A 10,302-nucleotide genomic window follows, 5' to 3' on the forward strand; every position below is an offset into this window, starting at 1 on the left:
ACAACCAAGATTACTCTACCCGGCAAGGATCTCATTCAGATTCGATGGAGAAATCAAAAGCTTTACAGACAAGCAAAAGCTAAGAAAATTCAGCACCACCAAACCAGCTCTACAACAAATGCTAAAGGAACTTCTCTAAGTGGGAAACACAAGAGAAGAAAAGGACCTACAAAAACAAACCCAAAACAATTAAGAAAATGGTCATAGGAACATACATATGGATAATTACCTTAAACGTGAATGGATTAAAAGCTCCAACCAAAAGACACAGGCTTACTGAATAGATACAAAAACAAGACCAATATATATGCTGTCTACAGGAGACCCACTTCAGACCTAGGGACACATACAGACTGAAAGTGAGGGGATGGAAAAAGATATTCCAGGCAAATGGAAATCAAAAGAAAGCTGGAGTAGCAGTACTCATATCAGATAAAATAGACTTTAAAATAAAGAATGTTACAAGAGACAAGGAAGGACACTACATAATGATCAAGCGATCAATCCAAGAAGAAGATATAACAATTATAAATATATATGCACTCAACACAGGAGCACCTCAATGCATAAGGCAACTGCTAACAGCTATAAAAGAGGAAATCAACAGTAACACAATAATAGTGGGGGACTTTAACACCTCACTTACACCAATGGACAGATCATCCAAAATGAAAATAAACAAGGAAACAGAAGCTTTAAATGACAAAATAGACCAGATAGATTTAATTAATATTTATAGGACATTCCATCCAAAAACAGCAGATTACACTTTCTTCTCAAGTGTGCACGGAACATTCTCCAGGATAGATCACGTCTTGGGTCACAAGTCAAGCCTCAGTAAATTTAAGAAAATTGAAATCACATCAAGCATCTTTTCTGACCACAACGCTATGAGATTAGAAATCAATTACAGGGAAGAAAATGTAAAAAACACAAACACATGGAGGCTAAACAATACGTTACTAAATAACCAAGAGATCACTGAAGAAATCAAAGAGGAAATCAAAAAATACCTAGAGACAAATGACAATGAAAACACGACGATCCAAAATCTATGGGATGCAGCAAAAGCAGTTCTAAGAGGGAAGTTTATAGCTATACAAGCCTACCTCAAGAAACAAGAAAAATCTCAAATAAACAATCTAACCTTACACCTAAAGGAACTAGAGAAAGAAGAACAAACAAAACCCAAAGTTAGCAGAAGGAAAGAAGTCATAAAGATCAGAGCAGAAATAAATGAAATAGTAGCAAAGAAAACAATAGCAAAGATCAATAAAACTAAAAGCTGGTTCTTTGAGAAGATAAACAAAATTGATAAACCATTAGCCAGACTCATCAAGAAAAAGAGGGAGAAGACTCAAATCAATAAGATTAGAAATGAAAAAGGAGAAGTTACAACAGACACCGCAGAAATACAGAGCATCCTAAGAGACTACTACAAGCAACTCTATGCCAATAAAATGGACAACCTGGAAGAAATGGACAAATTCTTAGAAAGGTATAAACTTCCAAGACTGAACCAGGAAGAAATAGAAAATATGAACAGACCAATCACAAGTAATGGAATTGAAACTGTGAGTAAAAATCTTCCAACAAACAAAAGTCCAGGACCAGATGGCTTTACAGGTGAATTCTATCAAACATTTAGAGAAGAGCTAACACCCACCCTTCTCAAACTCTTCCAAAAAATTGCGGAGGAAGGAACTCTCCCAAACTCATTCTATGAGGCCACCGTCACCCTGATACCAAAACTAAAGATACTACATAAAAAGAAAACTACAGACCAATATCACTGATGAATACAGATGCAAAAATCCTCAACAAAATACCAGCAAACAGAATCCAAAAACACATTAAAAGGATCATACACCACGATCAAGTGGGGTTTATCCCAGGGATGCAAGGATTCTTCAATATATGCAAATCAATCAATGTGATACACCATATTAACAAATTGAAGGAGAAAAACCATATGATCATCTCAATAGATGCAGAAAAATCTTTTGACAAAATTCAACACCCATTTATGATAAAAACTCTCCAGAAAGTGGGCATAGAGGGAACTTACCTCAACATAATAAAGGCCATATATGGCAAACCCACAGCAAACATTATTCTCAATGGTGAAAATCTGAAAGCATTTCCTCTAAGATCAGGAACAAGACAAGGATGTCCACTCTCGCCACTATTATTCAACATAGTTTTGGAAGTCCTGGCCACAGCAGTCAAAGAAGAAAAAGAAATAAAAGGAATACAAATTGGAAAAGAAGAAGTAAAACTGTCACTGTTTGCAGATGACATGATACTATACTTAGAGATTCCTAAAGATGCCACCAGAAAACTACTAGAGCTAATCAATGAATTTGGTAAAGTTGCAGGATACGAAATTAATGCACAGAAATCTCTTGCTTTCCTATATACTAATGATGAAAAATCTGAAAGAGAAATTAAGGAAACACTCCCATTTACCATTGCAACAAAAAGAATAAAATACCTAGGAATAAACCTACCTAGGGAGACAAAAGACGGGTATGCAGAAAACTATAAGACACTGATGAAAGAAATTAAAGATGATACCAACAGATGGAGAGATATACCATATTCTTGGATTGGAAGAATCAATATTATGAAAATGACTATACTACCCAAAGAAATCTACAGATTCAATGCAATCCCTATCAACTTACCAATGGCATTTTTTACAGAACTAGAACAAAAAATCTTAAAATTTGTATGGAGACACAAAAGACCCTGAAAAGCCAAAGCAGTCTTGAGGGAAAAAAACGGACCTGGAGGAATCAGAGTCCCTGACTTCAAACTATACTACAAAGCTACGGTAATCAAGACAATATGGTACTGGCACAAAAACAGAAATATAGATCAATGGAACGAGATAGAAAGCCCAGAGATAAACCCACACACCTATGGTCAACTAATCTATGACAAAGGAGGCAAGGATATACAATAGAGAAAAGACAGGCTCTGCAATAAGTGGTGCTGGGAAAACTGGACAGCTACATGTAAAAGAATGAAATTAGAACACTCCCTAACACCATACACAAAAATAAACTCAAAATGGATTAGACACCTAAATGTAAGACCGGACACTATAAAATTCTTAGAGGAAAACATAGGAAGAACACTCTTTGACATAAATCACAGCAAGATATGTTTTGCTCCACCTCCTAGAGTAATGGAAATAAAAACAAAAATAAACAAATGGGACCTAATGAAACTTCAAAGCTTTTGCACAGCAAAGGAAACCATAAACAAGATGAAAAGACAACCCTCAGAGTGGGAGAAGATATTTGCAAACGAATCAACGGACAAAGGATTAATCTCCAAAATACACAAACAGCTCATGCAGCTCAACATTAAAAAAACAAACAACCCAATACAAAAATGGGCAGAAGGGCTTCCCTGGTGGCGCAGTGGTTGAGAGTCCGCCTGCCGATGCAGGGGACGTGGGTTCGTGCCCCGGTCCGGGAAGATCCCACATGCCGCAGAGCAGCTAGGCCCGTGAGCCACGGCCACTGAGCCTGCGCGTCCGGAGCCTGTGCTCCGCAACGGGAGAGGCCACAACAGTGAGAGGCCCGCGTACCGCAAAAAAAAAAAAAAAATCGGCAGAAGACCTAAATAGACATTTCTCCAACGAAGACATACTGATGGCCAAGAAGCACATGAAAAGCTGCTCAACATCACTAATAATTAGAGAAATGCAAATCAAAACTACAATGAGAACGGGCTTCCCTGGTGGCGCAGTGGTTGAGAGTCCACCTGCCGATGCAGGGGACGTGGGTTCGTGCCCCGGTCCGGGAAGATCCCACATGCCGCGGAGCGGCTGCGCCCGTGAGCCATGGCCGCTGAGCCTGCGTGTCCGGAGCCTGTGCTCCGCAACGGGAGAGGCCACGAGAGTGAGAGGCCTGCGTACCACAAAAGAAAGAAAGAAAAAAAAAACCTACAATGAGGTATCACCTCATACCAGTTAGAATGGAAATCATCAGAATATCTACAAGCAACAAATGCTGGAGAGGGCGTGGAGAAAAGGGAACCCTCTTGCACTGTTGGTGGGAATGTAAATTGATACAGGCACTATGGAGAACAGTATGGAGTTCCTTAAAAAACTAAAAATAGAATTACCATATGACCCAGCACTCCCACTACTGGGCATATTCCCAGAGAAAACCATAATTCAAAAAGACACATGCACCCCAATGTTCATTGCAGCACTATTTACAACAGCCAGGTCATGGAGCAACCTAAATGCCCATCGACAGACGAATGGATAAAGAAGATGTGGTCCATATATACAATGGAATATTACTCAGCCATAAAAAGGAACGAAATTGGGTCATTTGTTGAGATGTGGATGGATCTAGACACTGTCATACAGAGTGAAGTAAGTCAGAAAGAGAAAAGCAAATATCGTATATCAACGTATATATGTGGAACCTAGAAAAATGGTACAGATGAACCGGTTTGCAGGGCAGAAATTGAGACACAGGTGTAGAGAACAAACGTATGGACACCAAGGGGGGAAAGTGGAAGGGGGGTGGTGGTGGGATGAATTGGGAGATTGGGATTGACATGTATACACTGATGGGTATAAAATGGATGACTAATAAGAATCTGCTGTATAAAAAAGTAAATAAAATAAAATTTAAAAATTCAAAAAAAAAGGAAAAAAAAGAAAAAAATCCATAAATTACTAATATCAAGAATGAAGGAGGATACATCATTTAGATCCTACAGACATTAGAATAATAATAAAGGAACATTATTAATAACTTTATGCAGAGACATTTGACAACTCAGTTGAAATTCACAAATTCCTTGAAAGTCACAACTTGCCAAAATTTGTAGAAGAAATATAAAATTTGAATAGCCTGCATCTATTAAAGTTGTTGAATTTATAATTAAAAACCTTTCCACAAAGAAAACTCCTGACCCAGATGATGTCACTGGTGAATTCTATCAAACATTTAAGGATGAAATAATGCTAATCTTAAACACTTTCTGAAAATAAATAAGGAGGAACACTTCCCAACACATTTTCAAAGACAAGCTTTACCCTCATAGCAAAACTAGACAAAGATGGTATTACAAGAAAACTACAGATTAACATCATGTATGAACATAGACACAAAAATCCTTAATAAAATACTTTTAGCTGATTGAATCCAGCAATATAGAAAACAAATAAGCCACCATGCACAAGTATCCCAGGATTGTAAGGTTTATTTTAACATTAGAGTATCCATCAATATAATTCGCTATATTAATAAAATAAAGGAGAACATAATCCTCTTAACAGGTGCAAAACAACCATTTTACAAAATTCAATACCATTTACGACAGAAACTCTCAGCAAACTAGGAACGGAAAACAGGTACGCGCAAAAGCACAAAATATCGCTGAGAGAAATTAAACTGTCAAAAATGGATAGCTACACCATGCTCGTGGGTCGGAAGGTCCCACCCAGTTCTCCTCACGTCCATCTGCACAACCAAACCTATTAAGGAAGCACGAAGCATCTCGTTCTGCGGACTTTGCTTTCCAAGCAGACCACAGCACTGCCCTCTCCCCTCAGCGCCCCCCGCCCGGTCCCCGCGCACCGGGACACCCTCCTGTCTCGCTTGCAAGAAGGCAGCAGCCTTCTGGTTGGTCGCCTCCCCCCAGTCGTTCCTGAGACTCCAGCCAGAGACAGATGTCAAGCAGGCACACATGGGGCACACACTGCCCAAGACGTGAGACCCCAGCTCCTGGAACGGCCTCGGGACCCTCACACGCTTCTCCAGCCTCAGCCCTTGCCTCGTTCCCAAGCCCACTCCCCGCACTGCAGGCACAGACAGCTTCTTTCCATTCTCTGAGGGTGCCCGGCTCTTCTGCCAGCCCCTGCCCTGCACCTGGCTGACCCCAGGCTGGTCGAAGACCACCCAGCCCCACCGCCACCCCCATGCGTCACCTATCACCTCATTGTCATGACTCTCTGGGTGACCCGTGTGCAGACAGTCCAACCTGGAGCTGCACGTGCTCACAGAGGGGCTTCAGAATGAAGGGAGTAGGGGAGCAAGATGGTGGACAGGGAGCGCAGATGCCGGCGGTCCCGTCCATGGGGCTTGGGGGATGAGGGCTGAGCTCACAGACATGCACACGTATGCCCCGGCACCCCGGCATCACATCTGCCCAGGCGCCGGAACCTGCAGGGGACCTGGCCTGGCCCCGGACGGCGCAGCCCCAGCCCAGCCCGAGCCAGTGCTGGCTCCTCAGCCTGCAGCCTCACTTCCTGGGTGATTTGTGAAGGGACCAGGAGTCCCAGGCAGCTGAGGACAGGCCCTGGCCCTGTGTGTCGGGGTGGGGGTGGGGGGAAGGGGCGGGGCAGCGGGGTGGGAGGCGGGAGGTTTAGGAAATCGCGCACAGGAGTGCCCCTGACTGAGCCTCCACAGCCACTGGTCCCAGGGAACCCGAGTGAGCAGGCTCCCAGGCCGGACTGGGGGCTGTGCGGTCTGGGCAGATGCAGCCTGTACTCGCCAGGGATCAGAGAGGAATGGCCTGAAGGTCGCTGCACAGACTGGACACCCCTGGGCTGCGGCCAGAACCCTGGAGACGGAGAGGGCCCCAGAGCCGCAGAGCCGAGCGCTCCTGGGACGGGCGGGCCCAGCCTGCCCCAAAGCTTGTCCTCTCAACTAGAAAGGACTCTTCCTCTGACGGAGCAGCCATGTCCTGGGCCACGTGTTGTCATAAAAACTCAAGTGTCCCCAGGAAGAAAGTGCCTTTTCCCTTCACTTCAAACGGCAGCAAAAGCTCCGTTAAATCTGTTACACGTCAGGGAAGAAAAGAAATTCAGCAACGCTACAAGAGCCATAAACGGGACACTGAATGAGGCTTGCTTAGGAACGGAGAGGGGCAGACAGAGACAGAGAAGCAGAGACAGAGAGGAAGGGCTTGCTTAGGAACGGAGAGGGGCAGACAGAGACAGAGAGGCAGAGACAGAGAGGCAGAGACAGAGAGGAAGGGCTTACTTAGGAATGGAGAGGGGCAGACAGAGACAGAGACGTAGAGACAGAGAGGAAGGGCTTGCTTAGGAACGGAGAGGGGCAGACAGAGACAGAGACGTAGAGACAGAGAGAAAGGGTTTGCTTAGGAACGGAGAGGGGCAGACAGAGACAGAGAGGCAGAGACAGAGAGAAAGGGCTTACTTAGGAACGGAGAGGGGCAGACAGAGACAGAGACGTAGAGACAGAGAGAAAGGGTTTGCTTAGGAACGGAGAGGGGCAGACAGAGACAGAGACAGAGACGTAGAGACAGACAGAAAGGGCCTGGGGCGTCTGAGAGCCAGGCCCGCGCACTCCGGCCCCATCCTGCCTGCTGCTCGGGAACCCTGCCCCGCCGGGCGCCCTCCCTGACAACCGCTCTCAGAGCACCAGGATCCCGACACTCACCCCGGAAGCTCTGCCGCCCCCAAGCTGGCCAGGCCGAGGGAGGGAGGGAGGATGGTGAGAGAGAAGGTCCAGGCTCAGGGCTCAGCAGGACTCGGGCCCCACCGAGGAGGCGCTGCTGTGCCTGGAGCAGGAAGTGATTTTACCACGAAACCCGAGCAGACGGTTCAGGGCAAAGTCTTCTGGGAAAGCCCGGGAAAGGAGGCGTCCTCACCTGCACACCCCCTGGCCCGCCCCTCTGGGCCCTCCAGGGCCACGGCACATGGGAGGGAGGCCCCCAGTGGCATGTCCACAGAACAGGGACCCCAGGCAGGGCCTGGCCCTGGACACAGCCCTGGGCTCAGCACAGGGCACTCAGCTTGGTGTGGGTTCCGTGAAGCCCAGGTGGGCCCAGAGTAGGGTCCCAGTCTGTGTCAGTCAGTATAGTGGAGGCTTGAGGCAGCAGTGGAACTGGGCCTGCCTGGCTCCTGAGGCTGGCCTGGTGCAGGGCCCCTTCAGTCGGCCAGTGGCTGGCCACTGTGAAGGGATGATGTAACAGCTGGCGCAAGCCTGGGGCTGACGGCAGGAGGCGGCCTGGTGCTTGGGGCACGGAGGCCACCCCCGACGGCGCCCTGCCTCTCAGTGCCCAGACTCTGCTTCCTCTGGCTCAGTGAACAAGGCCGGCGCCCGCTGCGCCAGCTGTGGCCTAGAAGCCCAGGTGGTGGGCGCCTTCCCATCTGCAGCGGCCGCGGTCCTGGCCTTCAAACGACCCCGCCGTGGGACCCAGACGGGGCCCTCACCCAGCGAGGGACCAGGACTCTCCCCAGACGGGCACAGCGAGGGTGTCTGGCCGAGGGGAACCGTGAGTCACCCCACGGGCTCCTGGGGAGAAGCCGGCAGCGTCCCACCCTCTGCCCCGGGAAGGCCCACCCCCGCCTTCTGGGGTTCTGGGAGTCCTGGCGCCTTGCCCGGGGCGGGAGCCCAGTGGTGTTGGGGCAGCTGACAGCATTTTACTTTTCAGGCCCCTTTGGAAGGGGGGCGCTCCGCGCGGCCCCTGTCTGAACCCTCACGGGTGAGACAGTGCACTGGCTTTCTCTGTGTTCACGTGCATGAAGTGCCTCAGAGCGAAGCAAGTGGGGAAGGGAGGGGTCAGCGTTTGACAGGAGTTCAGACGCGGTGGCACAGCTCAAGTGCGCCCCCCGGAGGCCTCCCCAGACCGCCCCGGTGGAGCAGGGAGCCCCAGGCTGGCCCGAGGGAGAGGTGCCCAGCACACAGCTGGTCGTCCAGGCAGGGCCATCGGGTGAGCTGGCCGACTGCAGAAGGGCTTTGAGGCTGGGCAGGGACGTGTGGGTCTGGAGGTACCCCTCCACGCCCCAGCCGATCTCGGGACCGAGCTCTTCAAGGCAGTGGCAGCTGCAGAGAGCACACGCACCCTGTGGAGGCTTAGAGAGAAAGTCCACTCCAGGGAAGGCTGCGGCCGCGGCTCAAGAATCAGGAGCAGCCTGTCTCGGTCGCTGCCGGGACAAAACACCGCAGGCTCGGAGGCTTAACCACAGACATTGATTTCTCCCAATTCTCGAAGCTGGAAGTCCAAGGTCAAGGCACTGGCCAATTTGGTTCCTGGCGGAGCCCCCGTCCTGGCTCTCAGAAGGCCGCCTTCCGTGTCCTCACGCGAAGCTCTGCTACCTCTTCTAAGGACACCCACGGGGTAACCTGCCGGGGAGACCTAGCCAGGCGGGGTGTAAACACCCTGCATTTAAGCCCCATGAGGGACTCCGGATGCACGTGTCAGACCTCCCCTCCTTCCCTTATAAACATCCTGCACCCCAAACTTGTTTTCGTGTCGCCTCCGAGGTCCAAGAAGAGTTGATACCATGGGGTTTGGAGCTGGATCACCCACTGCGCCTGGTGACAGGGGCCTGCCTCTGGGCACAGGTGGTGGTCTCGTCCCATCCGGGGGTTTGAGATACACGGACAGCAGGGTGACAGGGCAGGTGGCTGGGGGCCAGGTGTGAGGCCGCCTCTGGTCACTCATGAAGGAGCTCCAGCTGCAGGGCAGAGAGAGCCAGGCCTGGGCCCACGGACTGCAGAGGTGGCTGGGCTCCAAGAGGAAGGACCCTCCCCCGACAGCAGGTGTGCACAACAGACTCCCCCAGACGCCCCCGCCCACCTGGCCCTTAGGCCCTCTACTCCTTGGCTGCGCTCAGGGAGAGGGAGGGGACGTCCAGACGTTTGCGAACCACTGGGCATTCAGGTCCTGAGCTGACACTGACCTCTGGCACGGCCTCACGGGCCCTGCCAGGGTGGGACACAGGAGGCTGTTGACAGTGGAATCTTGCCAGGACCGGCTCCCAGCGGGCAATGGCGTCACTTCCTGGTCTCCAAGCATGTAACTGGGATTCACATGTGCAAATGACCAACACCCTCTCTGGGGTCAGAGACGCCAGTCAGGAAGGCCAAGGGCGAGGCTGAAACCATCACCCACCCCAGACAACAAATCGCAAACGGTACATCGGGGGAGGGTGGAGACTGGGACACCCCCCCCCTTGAGCCTCCGAAGACCCCGGGTGGTCCCGTCAGGAGTGGCGGCCCCAGCCCAGCTCCACGTGACTCAGAACTCGGGGTTCCCAGGACAACTCCTGCCCCCCGAGGGCAGCATCAGGCCCGGCAGTGCTCCGTGACGGTGCAGGTCAGGAGAGACGAGGACCAGCCCGCACTTTCGCGCAATGGAACGGCCACTGGCAGTTTTTTCCAGACTGTGTTGTAATACAGGACAAAGAGACCCAACTGGCTCGACGCCCCAGTCATGGTGATGTCACGGCGTTGAAGTCAGAGGAGGAAGATGGGGCAGGAGACAAACCAGGCCACGATCGGGGCACCAGAA

Source organism: Aethalodelphis obliquidens, unplaced genomic scaffold (assembly GCF_003676395.1).
Source record: "Aethalodelphis obliquidens isolate GAN/ISIS:26980383/991018 unplaced genomic scaffold, ASM367639v1 scaffold2, whole genome shotgun sequence".
NCBI classification, from domain to species: Eukaryota; Metazoa; Chordata; class Mammalia; order Artiodactyla; family Delphinidae; genus Aethalodelphis; species Aethalodelphis obliquidens.